The following is an 18,131-nucleotide window of genomic DNA, read 5'->3' on the forward strand; positions in this document are numbered from 1 at the left end:
AACCCTAACCCTAACCCTAACCCTAACCCTAACCCTAACCCTAACCCTAACCCTAACCCTAACCCTAACCCTAACCCTAACCCTAACCCTAACCATAACCCCCAACACCTAACTAGCCCGTGCCTCCGATCTGTCCGTTGGGTGGCGCCTTGCCCTTCGTACGGCCCCCCGGGGGCTCTATTTGGCATCGTCTGATGCGGTGTGGGCTCTGATTTTTTCAGACACATCCTAAAATAGGGGTCAGAGGTCACAGACACCGGGGATTTATCTGGATGTTATTTATGAAATACTTACCTGGATTTGTTTGCAGTGATATACTTACCTGTATTTGTTTGCCGTGACCTTTTACCTGCGGCTGGTTTGCTGTGATTATTTGTTTTGTGTGCAGTGATTACCCATGAATATTTATTTTGATATTTTTTGGAATGATTTGTGTAACACCAGATGTTTCCCTTGGTGATCAGTGGAGTGAACTGATGACTGCAGGTGTGAGCAATTGCCCCGCCCCCTGCAGCACTCAAATAAAACCTACTCCTGCCAATTGCTCCATTTGGCCTCCAGCTGATGAGGGGACATCATGCTGTTGAGAGTAAAAAAATGTTGAAGCTCAGATAATACATGCCTGAAGAGGCCAAAGAAGGCCGAAACGCGTCGCATGTTGAAAATTGTATCAGTGGTTGATGTGTCTGACACCGCGTTCGATGGTGTTCATTTGGGGTCCCTGGGGGGTGTGCGTCTGGTGGGGTGTCACTGGGCAGACCGTTGATGGACAGTGCCTAGCCCCTCCCCCTAACCCTAACCCTAACCCTAACCATAACCCCCAACACCTAACTAGCCCGTGCCTCCGATCTGTCCGTTGGGTGGCGCCTTGCCCTTCGTACGGCCCCCCGGGGGCTCTATTTGGCATCGTCTGATGCGGTGTGGGCTCTGATTTTTTCAGACACATCCTAAAATAGGGGTCAGAGGTCACAGACACCGGGGATTTATCTGGATGTTATTTATGAAATACTTACCTGGATTTGTTTGCAGTGATATACTTACCTGTATTTGTTTGCCGTGACCTTTTACCTGCGGCTGGTTTGCTGTGATTATTTGTTTTGTGTGCAGTGATTACCCATGAATATTTATTTTGATATTTTTTGGAATGATTTGTGTAACACCAGATGTTTCCCTTGGTGATCAGTGGAGTGAACTGATGACTGCAGGTGTGAGCAATTGCCCCGCCCCCTGCAGCACTCAAATAAAACCTACTCCTGCCAATTGCTCCATTTGGCCTCCAGCTGATGAGGGGACATCATGCTGTTGAGAGTAAAAAAAATGTTGAAGCTCAGATAATACATGCCTGAAGAGGCCAAAGAAGGCCGAAACGCGTCGCATGTTGAAAATTGTATCAGTGGTTGATGTGTCTGACACCGCGTTCGATGGTGTTCATTTGGGGTCCCTGGGGGGTGTGCGTCTGGTGGGGTGTCACTGGGCAGACCGTTGATGGACAGTGCCTAGCCCCTCCCCCTAACCCTAACCCTAACCCTAACCATAACCCCCAACACCTAACTAGCCCGTGCCTCCGATCTGTCCGTTGGGTGGCGCCTTGCCCTTCGTACGGCCCCCCGGGGGCTCTATTTGGCATCGTCTGATGCGGTGTGGGCTCTGATTTTTTCAGACACATCCTAAAATAGGGGTCAGAGGTCACAGACACCGGGGATTTATCTGGATGTTATTTATGAAATACTTACCTGGATTTGTTTGCAGTGATATACTTACCTGTATTTGTTTGCCGTGACCTTTTACCTGCGGCTGGTTTGCTGTGATTATTTGTTTTGTGTGCAGTGATTACCCATGAATATTTATTTTGATATTTTTTGGAATGATTTGTGTAACACCAGATGTTTCCCTTGGTGATCAGTGGAGTGAACTGATGACTGCAGGTGTGAGCAATTGCCCCGCCCCCTGCAGCACTCAAATAAAACCTACTCCTGCCAATTGCTCCATTTGGCCTCCAGCTGATGAGGGGACATCATGCTGTTGAGAGTAAAAAAATGTTGAAGCTCAGATAATACATGCCTGAAGAGGCCAAAGAAGGCCGAAACGCGTCGCATGTTGAAAATTGTATCAGTGGTTGATGTGTCTGACACCGCGTTCGATGGTGTTCATTTGGGGTCCCTGGGGGGTGTGCGTCTGGTGGGGTGTCACTGGGCAGACCGTTGATGGACAGTGCCTAGCCCCTCCCCCTAACCCTAACCCTAACCCTAACCATAACCCCCAACACCTAACTAGCCCGTGCCTCCGATCTGTCCGTTGGGTGGCGCCTTGCCCTTCGTACGGCCCCCCGGGGGCTCTATTTGGCATCGTCTGATGCGGTGTGGGCTCTGATTTTTTCAGACACATCCTAAAATAGGGGTCAGAGGTCACAGACACCGGGGATTTATCTGGATGTTATTTATGAAATACTTACCTGGATTTGTTTGCAGTGATATACTTACCTGTATTTGTTTGCCGTGACCTTTTACCTGCGGCTGGTTTGCTGTGATTATTTGTTTTGTGTGCAGTGATTACCCATGAATATTTATTTTGATATTTTTTGGAATGATTTGTGTAACACCAGATGTTTCCCTTGGTGATCAGTGGAGTGAACTGATGACTGCAGGTGTGAGCAATTGCCCCGCCCCCTGCAGCACTCAAATAAAACCTACTCCTGCCAATTGCTCCATTTGGCCTCCAGCTGATGAGGGGACATCATGCTGTTGAGAGTAAAAAAATGTTGAAGCTCAGATAATACATGCCTGAAGAGGCCAAAGAAGGCCGAAACGCGTCGCATGTTGAAAATTGTATCAGTGGTTGATGTGTCTGACACCGCGTTCGATGGTGTTCATTTGGGGTCCCTGGGGGGTGTGCGTCTGGTGGGGTGTCACTGGGCAGACCGTTGATGGACAGTGCCTAGCCCCTCCCCCTAACCCTAACCCTAACCCTAACCATAACCCCCAACACCTAACTAGCCCGTGCCTCCGATCTGTCCGTTGGGTGGCGCCTTGCCCTTCGTACGGCCCCCCGGGGGCTCTATTTGGCATCGTCTGATGCGGTGTGGGCTCTGATTTTTTCAGACACATCCTAAAATAGGGGTCAGAGGTCACAGACACCGGGGATTTATCTGGATGTTATTTATGAAATACTTACCTGGATTTGTTTGCAGTGATATACTTACCTGTATTTGTTTGCCGTGACCTTTTACCTGCGGCTGGTTTGCTGTGATTATTTGTTTTGTGTGCAGTGATTACCCATGAATATTTATTTTGATATTTTTTGGAATGATTTGTGTAACACCAGATGTTTCCCTTGGTGATCAGTGGAGTGAACTGATGACTGCAGGTGTGAGCAATTGCCCCGCCCCCTGCAGCACTCAAATAAAACCTACTCCTGCCAATTGCTCCATTTGGCCTCCAGCTGATGAGGGGACATCATGCTGTTGAGAGTAAAAAAATGTTGAAGCTCAGATAATACATGCCTGAAGAGGCCAAAGAAGGCCGAAACGCGTCGCATGTTGAAAATTGTATCAGTGGTTGATGTGTCTGACACCGCGTTCGATGGTGTTCATTTGGGGTCCCTGGGGGGTGTGCGTCTGGTGGGGTGTCACTGGGCAGACCGTTGATGGACAGTGCCTAGCCCCTCCCCCTAACCCTAACCCTAACCCTAACCATAACCCCCAACACCTAACTAGCCCGTGCCTCCGATCTGTCCGTTGGGTGGCGCCTTGCCCTTCGTACGGCCCCCCGGGGGCTCTATTTGGCATCGTCTGATGCGGTGTGGGCTCTGATTTTTTCAGACACATCCTAAAATAGGGGTCAGAGGTCACAGACACCGGGGATTTATCTGGATGTTATTTATGAAATACTTACCTGGATTTGTTTGCAGTGATATACTTACCTGTATTTGTTTGCCGTGACCTTTTACCTGCGGCTGGTTTGCTGTGATTATTTGTTTTGTGTGCAGTGATTACCCATGAATATTTATTTTGATATTTTTTGGAATGATTTGTGTAACACCAGATGTTTCCCTTGGTGATCAGTGGAGTGAACTGATGACTGCAGGTGTGAGCAATTGCCCCGCCCCCTGCAGCACTCAAATAAAACCTACTCCTGCCAATTGCTCCATTTGGCCTCCAGCTGATGAGGGGACATCATGCTGTTGAGAGTAAAAAAATGTTGAAGCTCAGATAATACATGCCTGAAGAGGCCAAAGAAGGCCGAAACGCGTCGCATGTTGAAAATTGTATCAGTGGTTGATGTGTCTGACACCGCGTTCGATGGTGTTCATTTGGGGTCCCTGGGGGGTGTGCGTCTGGTGGGGTGTCACTGGGCAGACCGTTGATGGACAGTGCCTAGCCCCTCCCCCTAACCCTAACCCTAACCCTAACCATAACCCCCAACACCTAACTAGCCCGTGCCTCCGATCTGTCCGTTGGGTGGCGCCTTGCCCTTCGTACGGCCCCCCGGGGGCTCTATTTGGCATCGTCTGATGCGGTGTGGGCTCTGATTTTTTCAGACACATCCTAAAATAGGGGTCAGAGGTCACAGACACCGGGGATTTATCTGGATGTTATTTATGAAATACTTACCTGGATTTGTTTGCAGTGATATACTTACCTGTATTTGTTTGCCGTGACCTTTTACCTGCGGCTGGTTTGCTGTGATTATTTGTTTTGTGTGCAGTGATTACCCATGAATATTTATTTTGATATTTTTTGGAATGATTTGTGTAACACCAGATGTTTCCCTTGGTGATCAGTGGAGTGAACTGATGACTGCAGGTGTGAGCAATTGCCCCGCCCCCTGCAGCACTCAAATAAAACCTACTCCTGCCAATTGCTCCATTTGGCCTCCAGCTGATGAGGGGACATCATGCTGTTGAGAGTAAAAAAAATGTTGAAGCTCAGATAATACATGCCTGAAGAGGCCAAAGAAGGCCGAAACGCGTCGCATGTTGAAAATTGTATCAGTGGTTGATGTGTCTGACACCGCGTTCGATGGTGTTCATTTGGGGTCCCTGGGGGGTGTGCGTCTGGTGGGGTGTCACTGGGCAGACCGTTGATGGACAGTGCCTAGCCCCTCCCCCTAACCCTAACCCTAACCCTAACCATAACCCCCAACACCTAACTAGCCCGTGCCTCCGATCTGTCCGTTGGGTGGCGCCTTGCCCTTCGTACGGCCCCCCGGGGGCTCTATTTGGCATCGTCTGATGCGGTGTGGGCTCTGATTTTTTCAGACACATCCTAAAATAGGGGTCAGAGGTCACAGACACCGGGGATTTATCTGGATGTTATTTATGAAATACTTACCTGGATTTGTTTGCAGTGATATACTTACCTGTATTTGTTTGCCGTGACCTTTTACCTGCGGCTGGTTTGCTGTGATTATTTGTTTTGTGTGCAGTGATTACCCATGAATATTTATTTTGATATTTTTTGGAATGATTTGTGTAACACCAGATGTTTCCCTTGGTGATCAGTGGAGTGAACTGATGACTGCAGGTGTGAGCAATTGCCCCGCCCCCTGCAGCACTCAAATAAAACCTACTCCTGCCAATTGCTCCATTTGGCCTCCAGCTGATGAGGGGACATCATGCTGTTGAGAGTAAAAAAATGTTGAAGCTCAGATAATACATGCCTGAAGAGGCCAAAGAAGGCCGAAACGCGTCGCATGTTGAAAATTGTATCAGTGGTTGATGTGTCTGACACCGCGTTCGATGGTGTTCATTTGGGGTCCCTGGGGGGTGTGCGTCTGGTGGGGTGTCACTGGGCAGACCGTTGATGGACAGTGCCTAGCCCCTCCCCCTAACCCTAACCCTAACCCTAACCATAACCCCCAACACCTAACTAGCCCGTGCCTCCGATCTGTCCGTTGGGTGGCGCCTTGCCCTTCGTACGGCCCCCCGGGGGCTCTATTTGGCATCGTCTGATGCGGTGTGGGCTCTGATTTTTTCAGACACATCCTAAAATAGGGGTCAGAGGTCACAGACACCGGGGATTTATCTGGATGTTATTTATGAAATACTTACCTGGATTTGTTTGCAGTGATATACTTACCTGTATTTGTTTGCCGTGACCTTTTACCTGCGGCTGGTTTGCTGTGATTATTTGTTTTGTGTGCAGTGATTACCCATGAATATTTATTTTGATATTTTTTGGAATGATTTGTGTAACACCAGATGTTTCCCTTGGTGATCAGTGGAGTGAACTGATGACTGCAGGTGTGAGCAATTGCCCCGCCCCCTGCAGCACTCAAATAAAACCTACTCCTGCCAATTGCTCCATTTGGCCTCCAGCTGATGAGGGGACATCATGCTGTTGAGAGTAAAAAAATGTTGAAGCTCAGATAATACATGCCTGAAGAGGCCAAAGAAGGCCGAAACGCGTCGCATGTTGAAAATTGTATCAGTGGTTGATGTGTCTGACACCGCGTTCGATGGTGTTCATTTGGGGTCCCTGGGGGGTGTGCGTCTGGTGGGGTGTCACTGGGCAGACCGTTGATGGACAGTGCCTAGCCCCTCCCCCTAACCCTAACCCTAACCCTAACCATAACCCCCAACACCTAACTAGCCCGTGCCTCCGATCTGTCCGTTGGGTGGCGCCTTGCCCTTCGTACGGCCCCCCGGGGGCTCTATTTGGCATCGTCTGATGCGGTGTGGGCTCTGATTTTTTCAGACACATCCTAAAATAGGGGTCAGAGGTCACAGACACCGGGGATTTATCTGGATGTTATTTATGAAATACTTACCTGGATTTGTTTGCAGTGATATACTTACCTGTATTTGTTTGCCGTGACCTTTTACCTGCGGCTGGTTTGCTGTGATTATTTGTTTTGTGTGCAGTGATTACCCATGAATATTTATTTTGATATTTTTTGGAATGATTTGTGTAACACCAGATGTTTCCCTTGGTGATCAGTGGAGTGAACTGATGACTGCAGGTGTGAGCAATTGCCCCGCCCCCTGCAGCACTCAAATAAAACCTACTCCTGCCAATTGCTCCATTTGGCCTCCAGCTGATGAGGGGACATCATGCTGTTGAGAGTAAAAAAATGTTGAAGCTCAGATAATACATGCCTGAAGAGGCCAAAGAAGGCCGAAACGCGTCGCATGTTGAAAATTGTATCAGTGGTTGATGTGTCTGACACCGCGTTCGATGGTGTTCATTTGGGGTCCCTGGGGGGTGTGCGTCTGGTGGGGTGTCACTGGGCAGACCGTTGATGGACAGTGCCTAGCCCCTCCCCCTAACCCTAACCCTAACCCTAACCATAACCCCCAACACCTAACCCTAACCCCTAACCCTAACCCTAACCCTAACCCTAACCCTAACCCTAACCCTAACCCTAACCCTAACCCCAACCCTAACCCCAACCCCAACCCCAACCCCAACCCCAACCCCAACCCCAACCCCAACCCCAACCCTAACCCTAACCCTAACCCTAACCCTAACCCTAACCCTAACCATAACCCCCAACACCTAACTAGCCCGTGCCTCCGATCTGTCCGTTGGGTGGCGCCTTGCCCTTCGTACGGCCCCCCGGGGGCTCTATTTGGCATCGTCTGATGCGGTGTGGGCTCTGATTTTTTCAGACACATCCTAAAATAGGGGTCAGAGGTCACAGACACCGGGGATTTATCTGGATGTTATTTATGAAATACTTACCTGGATTTGTTTGCAGTGATATACTTACCTGTATTTGTTTGCCGTGACCTTTTACCTGCGGCTGGTTTGCTGTGATTATTTGTTTTGTGTGCAGTGATTACCCATGAATATTTATTTTGATATTTTTTGGAATGATTTGTGTAACACCAGATGTTTCCCTTGGTGATCAGTGGAGTGAACTGATGACTGCAGGTGTGAGCAATTGCCCCGCCCCCTGCAGCACTCAAATAAAACCTACTCCTGCCAATTGCTCCATTTGGCCTCCAGCTGATGAGGGGACATCATGCTGTTGAGAGTAAAAAAATGTTGAAGCTCAGATAATACATGCCTGAAGAGGCCAAAGAAGGCCGAAACGCGTCGCATGTTGAAAATTGTATCAGTGGTTGATGTGTCTGACACCGCGTTCGATGGTGTTCATTTGGGGTCCCTGGGGGGTGTGCGTCTGGTGGGGTGTCACTGGGCAGACCGTTGATGGACAGTGCCTAGCCCCTCCCCCTAACCCTAACCCTAACCCTAACCATAACCCCCAACACCTAACTAGCCCGTGCCTCCGATCTGTCCGTTGGGTGGCGCCTTGCCCTTCGTACGGCCCCCCGGGGGCTCTATTTGGCATCGTCTGATGCGGTGTGGGCTCTGATTTTTTCAGACACATCCTAAAATAGGGGTCAGAGGTCACAGACACCGGGGATTTATCTGGATGTTATTTATGAAATACTTACCTGGATTTGTTTGCAGTGATATACTTACCTGTATTTGTTTGCCGTGACCTTTTACCTGCGGCTGGTTTGCTGTGATTATTTGTTTTGTGTGCAGTGATTACCCATGAATATTTATTTTGATATTTTTTGGAATGATTTGTGTAACACCAGATGTTTCCCTTGGTGATCAGTGGAGTGAACTGATGACTGCAGGTGTGAGCAATTGCCCCGCCCCCTGCAGCACTCAAATAAAACCTACTCCTGCCAATTGCTCCATTTGGCCTCCAGCTGATGAGGGGACATCATGCTGTTGAGAGTAAAAAAATGTTGAAGCTCAGATAATACATGCCTGAAGAGGCCAAAGAAGGCCGAAACGCGTCGCATGTTGAAAATTGTATCAGTGGTTGATGTGTCTGACACCGCGTTCGATGGTGTTCATTTGGGGTCCCTGGGGGGTGTGCGTCTGGTGGGGTGTCACTGGGCAGACCGTTGATGGACAGTGCCTAGCCCCTCCCCCTAACCCTAACCCTAACCCTAACCATAACCCCCAACACCTAACTAGCCCGTGCCTCCGATCTGTCCGTTGGGTGGCGCCTTGCCCTTCGTACGGCCCCCCGGGGGCTCTATTTGGCATCGTCTGATGCGGTGTGGGCTCTGATTTTTTCAGACACATCCTAAAATAGGGGTCAGAGGTCACAGACACCGGGGATTTATCTGGATGTTATTTATGAAATACTTACCTGGATTTGTTTGCAGTGATATACTTACCTGTATTTGTTTGCCGTGACCTTTTACCTGCGGCTGGTTTGCTGTGATTATTTGTTTTGTGTGCAGTGATTACCCATGAATATTTATTTTGATATTTTTTGGAATGATTTGTGTAACACCAGATGTTTCCCTTGGTGATCAGTGGAGTGAACTGATGACTGCAGGTGTGAGCAATTGCCCCGCCCCCTGCAGCACTCAAATAAAACCTACTCCTGCCAATTGCTCCATTTGGCCTCCAGCTGATGAGGGGACATCATGCTGTTGAGAGTAAAAAAATGTTGAAGCTCAGATAATACATGCCTGAAGAGGCCAAAGAAGGCCGAAACGCGTCGCATGTTGAAAATTGTATCAGTGGTTGATGTGTCTGACACCGCGTTCGATGGTGTTCATTTGGGGTCCCTGGGGGGTGTGCGTCTGGTGGGGTGTCACTGGGCAGACCGTTGATGGACAGTGCCTAGCCCCTCCCCCTAACCCTAACCCTAACCCTAACCATAACCCCCAACACCTAACTAGCCCGTGCCTCCGATCTGTCCGTTGGGTGGCGCCTTGCCCTTCGTACGGCCCCCCGGGGGCTCTATTTGGCATCGTCTGATGCGGTGTGGGCTCTGATTTTTTCAGACACATCCTAAAATAGGGGTCAGAGGTCACAGACACCGGGGATTTATCTGGATGTTATTTATGAAATACTTACCTGGATTTGTTTGCAGTGATATACTTACCTGTATTTGTTTGCCGTGACCTTTTACCTGCGGCTGGTTTGCTGTGATTATTTGTTTTGTGTGCAGTGATTACCCATGAATATTTATTTTGATATTTTTTGGAATGATTTGTGTAACACCAGATGTTTCCCTTGGTGATCAGTGGAGTGAACTGATGACTGCAGGTGTGAGCAATTGCCCCGCCCCCTGCAGCACTCAAATAAAACCTACTCCTGCCAATTGCTCCATTTGGCCTCCAGCTGATGAGGGGACATCATGCTGTTGAGAGTAAAAAAAATGTTGAAGCTCAGATAATACATGCCTGAAGAGGCCAAAGAAGGCCGAAACGCGTCGCATGTTGAAAATTGTATCAGTGGTTGATGTGTCTGACACCGCGTTCGATGGTGTTCATTTGGGGTCCCTGGGGGGTGTGCGTCTGGTGGGGTGTCACTGGGCAGACCGTTGATGGACAGTGCCTAGCCCCTCCCCCTAACCCTAACCCTAACCCTAACCATAACCCCCAACACCTAACTAGCCCGTGCCTCCGATCTGTCCGTTGGGTGGCGCCTTGCCCTTCGTACGGCCCCCCGGGGGCTCTATTTGGCATCGTCTGATGCGGTGTGGGCTCTGATTTTTTCAGACACATCCTAAAATAGGGGTCAGAGGTCACAGACACCGGGGATTTATCTGGATGTTATTTATGAAATACTTACCTGGATTTGTTTGCAGTGATATACTTACCTGTATTTGTTTGCCGTGACCTTTTACCTGCGGCTGGTTTGCTGTGATTATTTGTTTTGTGTGCAGTGATTACCCATGAATATTTATTTTGATATTTTTTGGAATGATTTGTGTAACACCAGATGTTTCCCTTGGTGATCAGTGGAGTGAACTGATGACTGCAGGTGTGAGCAATTGCCCCGCCCCCTGCAGCACTCAAATAAAACCTACTCCTGCCAATTGCTCCATTTGGCCTCCAGCTGATGAGGGGACATCATGCTGTTGAGAGTAAAAAAATGTTGAAGCTCAGATAATACATGCCTGAAGAGGCCAAAGAAGGCCGAAACGCGTCGCATGTTGAAAATTGTATCAGTGGTTGATGTGTCTGACACCGCGTTCGATGGTGTTCATTTGGGGTCCCTGGGGGGTGTGCGTCTGGTGGGGTGTCACTGGGCAGACCGTTGATGGACAGTGCCTAGCCCCTCCCCCTAACCCTAACCCTAACCCTAACCATAACCCCCAACACCTAACTAGCCCGTGCCTCCGATCTGTCCGTTGGGTGGCGCCTTGCCCTTCGTACGGCCCCCCGGGGGCTCTATTTGGCATCGTCTGATGCGGTGTGGGCTCTGATTTTTTCAGACACATCCTAAAATAGGGGTCAGAGGTCACAGACACCGGGGATTTATCTGGATGTTATTTATGAAATACTTACCTGGATTTGTTTGCAGTGATATACTTACCTGTATTTGTTTGCCGTGACCTTTTACCTGCGGCTGGTTTGCTGTGATTATTTGTTTTGTGTGCAGTGATTACCCATGAATATTTATTTTGATATTTTTTGGAATGATTTGTGTAACACCAGATGTTTCCCTTGGTGATCAGTGGAGTGAACTGATGACTGCAGGTGTGAGCAATTGCCCCGCCCCCTGCAGCACTCAAATAAAACCTACTCCTGCCAATTGCTCCATTTGGCCTCCAGCTGATGAGGGGACATCATGCTGTTGAGAGTAAAAAAATGTTGAAGCTCAGATAATACATGCCTGAAGAGGCCAAAGAAGGCCGAAACGCGTCGCATGTTGAAAATTGTATCAGTGGTTGATGTGTCTGACACCGCGTTCGATGGTGTTCATTTGGGGTCCCTGGGGGGTGTGCGTCTGGTGGGGTGTCACTGGGCAGACCGTTGATGGACAGTGCCTAGCCCCTCCCCCTAACCCTAACCCTAACCCTAACCATAACCCCCAACACCTAACCCTAACCCTAACCCTAACCCTAACCCTAACCCTAACCCTAACCCTAACCCTAACCCTAACCCTAACCCTAACCCTAACCCCTAACCCCTAACCCCTAACCCTAACCCTAACCCTAACCCTAACCCTAACCCTAACCCTAACCCTAACCCTAACCCTAACCCTAACCCCTAACCCCTAACCCTAACCCTAACCCTAACCCTAACCCTAACCCTAACCCTAACCCTAACCCTAACCCCCTAACCCTAACCCTAACCCTAACCCTAACCCTAACCCTAACCCTAACCCTAACCCTAACCCTTGCTGTGATTATTTGTTTTGTGTGCAGTGATTACCCATGAATATTTATTTTGATATTTTTTGGAATGATTTGTGTAACACCAGATATTTCCCTTGGTGATCAGTGGAGTGACTGATGACTGCAGGTGTGAGCAATTGCCCCGCCCCCTGCAGCACTCAAATAAAACCTCCTCCTGCCAATTGCTCCATTTGGCCTCCAGCTGATGAGGGGACATCATGCTGTTGAGAGTAAAAAAATGTTGAAGCTCAGACAATACATGCCTGAAGAGGCCAAAGAAGGCCGAAACGCGTCGCATGTTGAAAATTGTATCAGTGGTTGATGTGTCTGACACCGCGTTCGATGGTGTTCATTTGGGGTCCCTGGGGGGTGTGCGTCTGGTGGGGTGTCACTGGGCAGACCGTTGATGGACAGTGCCTAGCCCCTCCCCCTAACCCTAACCCTAACCCTAACCCTACCCCCAACACCTAACTAGCCCGTGCCTCCGATCTGTCCGTTGGGTGGCGCCTTGCCCTTCGTACGGCCCCCCGGGGGCTCTATTTGGCATCGTCTGATGCGGTGTGGGCTCTGATTTTTTCAGACACATCCTAAAATAGGGGTCAGAGGTCACAGACACCGGGGATTTATCTGGATGTTATTTATGAAATACTTACCTGGATTTGTTTGCAGTGATATACTTACCTGTATTTGTTTGCCGTGATCTTTTACCTGCGGCTGGTTTGCTGTGATTATTTGTTTTGTGTGCAGTGATTACCCATGAATATTTATTTTGATATTTTTTGGAATGATTTGTGTAACACCAGATATTTCCCTTGGTGATCAGTGGAGTGACTGATGACTGCAGGTGTGAGCAATTGCCCCGCCCCCTGCAGCACTCAAATAAAACCTCCTCCTGCCAATTGCTCCATTTGGCCTCCAGCTGATGAGGGGACATCATGCTGTTGAGAGTAAAAAAATGTTGAAGCTCAGACAATACATGCCTGAAGAGGCCAAAGAAGGCCGAAACGCGTCGCATGTTGAAAATTGTATCAGTGGTTGATGTGTCTGACACCGCGTTCGATGGTGTTCATTTGGGGTCCCTGGGGGGTGTGCGTCTGGTGGGGTGTCACTGGGCAGACCGTTGATGGACAGTGCCTAGCCCCTCCCCCTAACCCTAACCCTAACCCTAACCCTACCCCCAACACCTAACCCTAACCCTAACCCTAACCCTAACCCTAACCCCTAACCCTAACCCTAACCCTAACCCTAACCCTAACCCCGAGGGCGCACACCAGGAGGAGCACCACAGCGCCCCTCAGCGGAACCTATGGAGCAATGCACGCTCCACTCAACACAGCAGGGACATTGTGCATCAGAGATATTATCCTCAGACACATTTTATGCCTGAACAGTATCCCCAAAGGCGTCCCCGCAATCCTCCCCGTCCTCAAACACATTATAGGCCTGAACATTATCCACAAAGGCGTCCCCGCACTCCTCCACGTCCTCAAACACAATTTAGGCCTGAACATTTTATGCCTGAATACCCACAAAGGCGTCCCCGCAGGGCTCCCCGTCCTCAAACACATTTTGTGCCTGAACATTTAATGCCTGAACATTACCCACAAAGGCGTCCCCGCAATCATGCCCGTCCCAAGCAGACACGCAATCAGCGTCAGGACGCTTTTAGGAGGAATGTACCCCCCAATAACTTCACAACAGACATAGAGGGGAATTTAAAAGCCAAGTGTTGTTATAATATCATTAAAATCACACACCATTGGAATAATGTCACAAAAGACACTTTTCCACAGGCAATATTAAAAATGGAACAGACGCTTTCCACCATGATTAGATCGGCGGTGACCAGCCCTGAGACGGAAGCATTCATCAAAGAAAATGCCCAAAATTGGGCACACACAACGGTCGTCATTTTAAGAGAACACTATGAAAAAACTTTACACCAGGAAATGGACAAAATAACCAAATTTACTGGTGAGGACTGGAGACCCGCTTTCCAGCTGGCCTCCACATGGACCAGGAAGCATCTGGGACGCAGACTGATGGGAGACACTCTCCGGCAGGCCGAGACTCGGATTGTCAGGGCTTTTGACGACCTCCCTGTCAACACTGAGGTGCCACACCCGGTCCGCTCCTCGCCACCCCGGCCCGCCGCCCTGGTATCGGTGGCCACCGCCACAGATCCTGTCGGCGCAGATAGGACTCCTGGCGTGGTACGGGCAGGGAGCCCTCCAGTGCAGACCGTCACCCGTGCATCGGTGGCCACCAGCACCGACGCCCCCCGCTCAGACTGGTCTCCGGAGGTGGATCGAGCAGCGGTCCCTCCATTGCGGATGGCCCCGATCTTCCTCCCCCGCCGTCCGCCGGCTCCTGCAGCCAGGGAACCACCTAGGGAGCAGAGGGAGAAACGCCGCCCTGTGGACGACACCACACGGGAGACTCCTCCGACCCAGTCTCCTCCCACACGCCGCAGGGCACTTCCGCCGGGATCACCTGCAAGACAGGATCCCACCGTCGTGGTACACAGAGCGGACATAACACAGAAGGATACCCCCACCCAGACCGAGGACGACAGTGACTCACCACAGGGGTCCGCAGTCTCCGTGGCTCCGCTCCTGGATCTTCGGGACGAGGAGCAGGATCGCTTGGAGCATTCGCCGATGATGTCCACACACAACTCTTCCACGTCCTCCGACGGGTCCCAACTCAGCCATGAGACGGAAGAGGGGACCACATCACAGAGTGAACATTCGCCACGGGAGCCCACATCTCCCGGGGCCCCGCTCGTGGAATACCCGGACTCACCTCAGCGGGGACAGGACCGTGGGGGGCTCCATGTTATTCCTCCTCCCCCTTCCCCTCTCTGCTCGCCTCCCGATCGGGTCCCTCATCTCCCTGGGGCGCCGGGGGAGGCGACGGGTAAGTGGCCTTCTGTCCCAGGCACTTCTTTTGTCCCAGGCACTCCACAACACCTGTCGGATTCAGAGGGTACCGATTCAGAGGAGGAATTCCCTTATGGCCCTCCCCGTAAGCCCACTAGACACGACAATTCAAATAGAAAATTGTCAGATTGGAAGTTGTCGGTCAGCGAGAGGCTCTTGATGATCGGCGACTCCAATCTGAGTCGCATACCAACCTTCGAGGTGAACGACCTACAAATAGACAGTTACCCGGGGGCCACCTTCCGCCACGCGGAGGCCATCCTAGCTAGGGCCACAGCCGCGAGAGACATGGTGCTGGACCAGGTGGATGTGTTGGTACTAGCCTTTGGGATCAACAACCGTGAACAGAAGGTTAAGGAGACTACTATTAAGCAGCTCCAAGGGGCACTCAGGGCAGCCAGGAACACCTTCCCACGTGCCCGGGTGCTAATCCCCCTGATCAATTATTCAGCCTCTCTGCCCGCGGAGCAGAAAACCAACCTCGGGAGTCTGAATAGTTACATCAGGAACCATTATGATCACATCCCGGCCCTCAACAGCCAGGCATTTGATACCCAACCTGACCTGATCCATTGGACTCGGGACACAGCCGAGCTAATGCTCGTGCACTGGCTTACTTATTTAAACTGGGAATCCCCATAATCCCGAACACTCGGGGGGGCAATAAGAACGTGATAAATTTGGCCCATAATTTCACGCCGACCCCTTCACAAATCTCCCTCCTCAACAAGGGCCTCAACTTTATTCCTTCTACCAATCTCAGTAGTGACTGGCATCATCAACTTCAATTTGACCTCCAGCGCTACCATAGACGTGTCAAACTGGCCCTGTATTATGAGAAACAAGAGACTCTCAGACCCACACCATTCACAGCCCGCTCCGGCTGGGAGCCCTCACCTGGACTTTTGCCTCCGGAATTCCAGGCGATGGTCCAGGCCGATGGGCTCACATTGTCCGGCTCGGGCTGCGCACCTGCGGTCACCCCCAATTTGACACGCGAAGAAGTGGAGGCCCTTTATAGTCTGAAAAGAAACAAACACATTGTGATCAAACCAGCTGACAAGGGGAGCGCTGTTGTCATTTTTGACAGATCGCAATATATATGGGAGGGTTCTCGACAGTTGGGTGATATGACCTATTATAAACCCCTGCCGGAACCAATTTATCCCCAAACCATCCCCATGGTAGAAAAGATTCTCGATAATCTTCTACTTAAAAAATTTATCAATTTGAAACAAAAAAGGTATCTCCTGGGGGAACCGGACCCTCGCTCCCGCAGGTTTTATATGCTCCCCAAAATTCACAAGGAGCCAGACAAATGGAGTAAGCCCCACGAGATCCCTCCGGGCCGACCCATTGTGTCTGACTGCGGCAGCGAGACGTACAGAACGGCAGAGTACATCGACCATTTTTTAACGCCCCTCTCCGTTCGACACGACAGCTACCTCAGGGATACTTATGATTTCATTGATAAAATCAAGAATGTGCACATTCCCCCAGATGCCATCTTATTTACCATTGACATTGACAGCCTGTATACAAACATTGACATCAGTGAGGGTGTCCAGGCTGTCAAAAATGTCTTCCACAGGTACCGTGACATCAGCAGGCCTGAAAAGGAGCTCTTGCAGCTCCTTGAAATTAATTTGAGGAGAAACGATTTTGAGTTCGATGGTCGTTTCTACCTCCAGATTAAGGGCACTGCTATGGGCAAGAAATTTGCGCCGGCTTATGCCAACATTTTTATGGCAGAGTGGGAGACCGCGGCCTTGGCCTCTTGCCCAAAACGTCCTCTCCACTACTTCCGGTACCTTGATGACATATGGGGCGTCTGGACTCATTCCGGTGAGGAGTTCGGCATATTTTTGAACGCGCTGAACACTCACAATAAAAACATTACCATCAAGTCGACCACGAGCATCACATCCGTCGACTTTTTGGATACCACGACATTCAAGGGTCCGAATTTTGATAAAACGCAACATTTGGACATTAAGGTGTTCTTCAAGGGGACCGACACCCATGCGCTCCTTTACAAAAGCAGCTTCCACCCCAAGCACACCTTTGCGGGGCTGGTGAAATCCCAATTACTTAGGTTTCATCGTATCTGCACCAGGCGGGAGGACTTCCTGGTGGCCTCGAAGGCCCTCTTCTCTGCCCTGAAGAGGAGGGGCTACTCCAGGTCCTTCCTCAGACGGCAGTTGAGGGTCTTCCTGGACCCGAAGGGACCTCCCCCTGGGACAGACGTGATCCCCTTGATCACCACCTACTCTCCCGCGGCCGTACGGGTCGTTAGAAAGGTCAAAAACAACTTCCGGACCTTTTTGGAGAGTAGTGGGAGGCTGCCGGAGCATTATGTGGTGCCGGCCTACCGGAAGAATTCTAACTTGAGTGATCTGTTGGTCAGGGCCAGGGTCAGCTCATTGAGAGACCCGCCCTCCACTCGGAGGGACACCCTTGTCCGCCGCGCGCAATGGTTGGTGAACCCCCACAACCGCAAGGTTTTCCAGCCGTTGTGCCGTGGCGGCCGACACACCCAGAATTGTGTATATGTGATTCGGTGTCAACGATGTGGCGAGATGTACGTGGGCGAGACGGGCAATACCATAGCTAGGAGATTCGCCCAACACAAGTACAACATCGTTAGACACAAAAATACCGACACTCACCTGGTCCAGCACTTTGTCCGACACGGTTGGTCTTCCGTCCGGGTGACTGTCCTCGAGATGAACCCCAGATGGAGCCTCGCCCAACGTCACAGGGCGGAGCTCCTCTGGATCGTAAAGTTGGGCACCAGATATCCGGGGGGCCTAAACGAGATGTGAGTGTTAGCCGGTTGGATTGTCGAAGGACAGCGCACATTCCCTCTGTACTTCCCCTCTTTATTTTCCTTATATCCCCCCACCCCCCCTCTTCCCTAACCCTAACCCTAACCCTAACCCCAATCCTAACCCTAACCCTAACCCCAATCCTAACCCTAACCCCAATCCTAACCCTAACCCTAACCCTAACCCTAACCCTAACCCCAAACCTAACCCTAACCCTAACCCTAACCCTAACCCTAACCCTAACCCTGGAT

The 18,131-nt window shown here is 50.4% G+C and overlaps 1 long non-coding RNA gene across 1 annotated transcript; it reads right to left on the reverse strand.

The window, feature by feature from the left end:
* Positions 1–14,924: 14,924 nt before the first annotated feature.
* Positions 14,925–17,864, reverse strand: LOC133575212 (uncharacterized). The gene is made up of 3 exons (XR_009811471.1): positions 17,722–17,864; positions 15,950–16,074; positions 14,925–15,082 (listed from the first exon to the last, which is right to left on the reverse strand). It is a non-coding gene; the product is annotated as an uncharacterized lncRNA (long non-coding RNA).
* Positions 17,865–18,131: the final 267 nt, after the last annotated feature.

Source organism: Nerophis lumbriciformis, linkage group LG35, assembly GCF_033978685.3.
Source record: "Nerophis lumbriciformis linkage group LG35, RoL_Nlum_v2.1, whole genome shotgun sequence".
In the NCBI taxonomy this organism is placed as follows: domain Eukaryota; kingdom Metazoa; phylum Chordata; class Actinopteri; order Syngnathiformes; family Syngnathidae; genus Nerophis; species Nerophis lumbriciformis.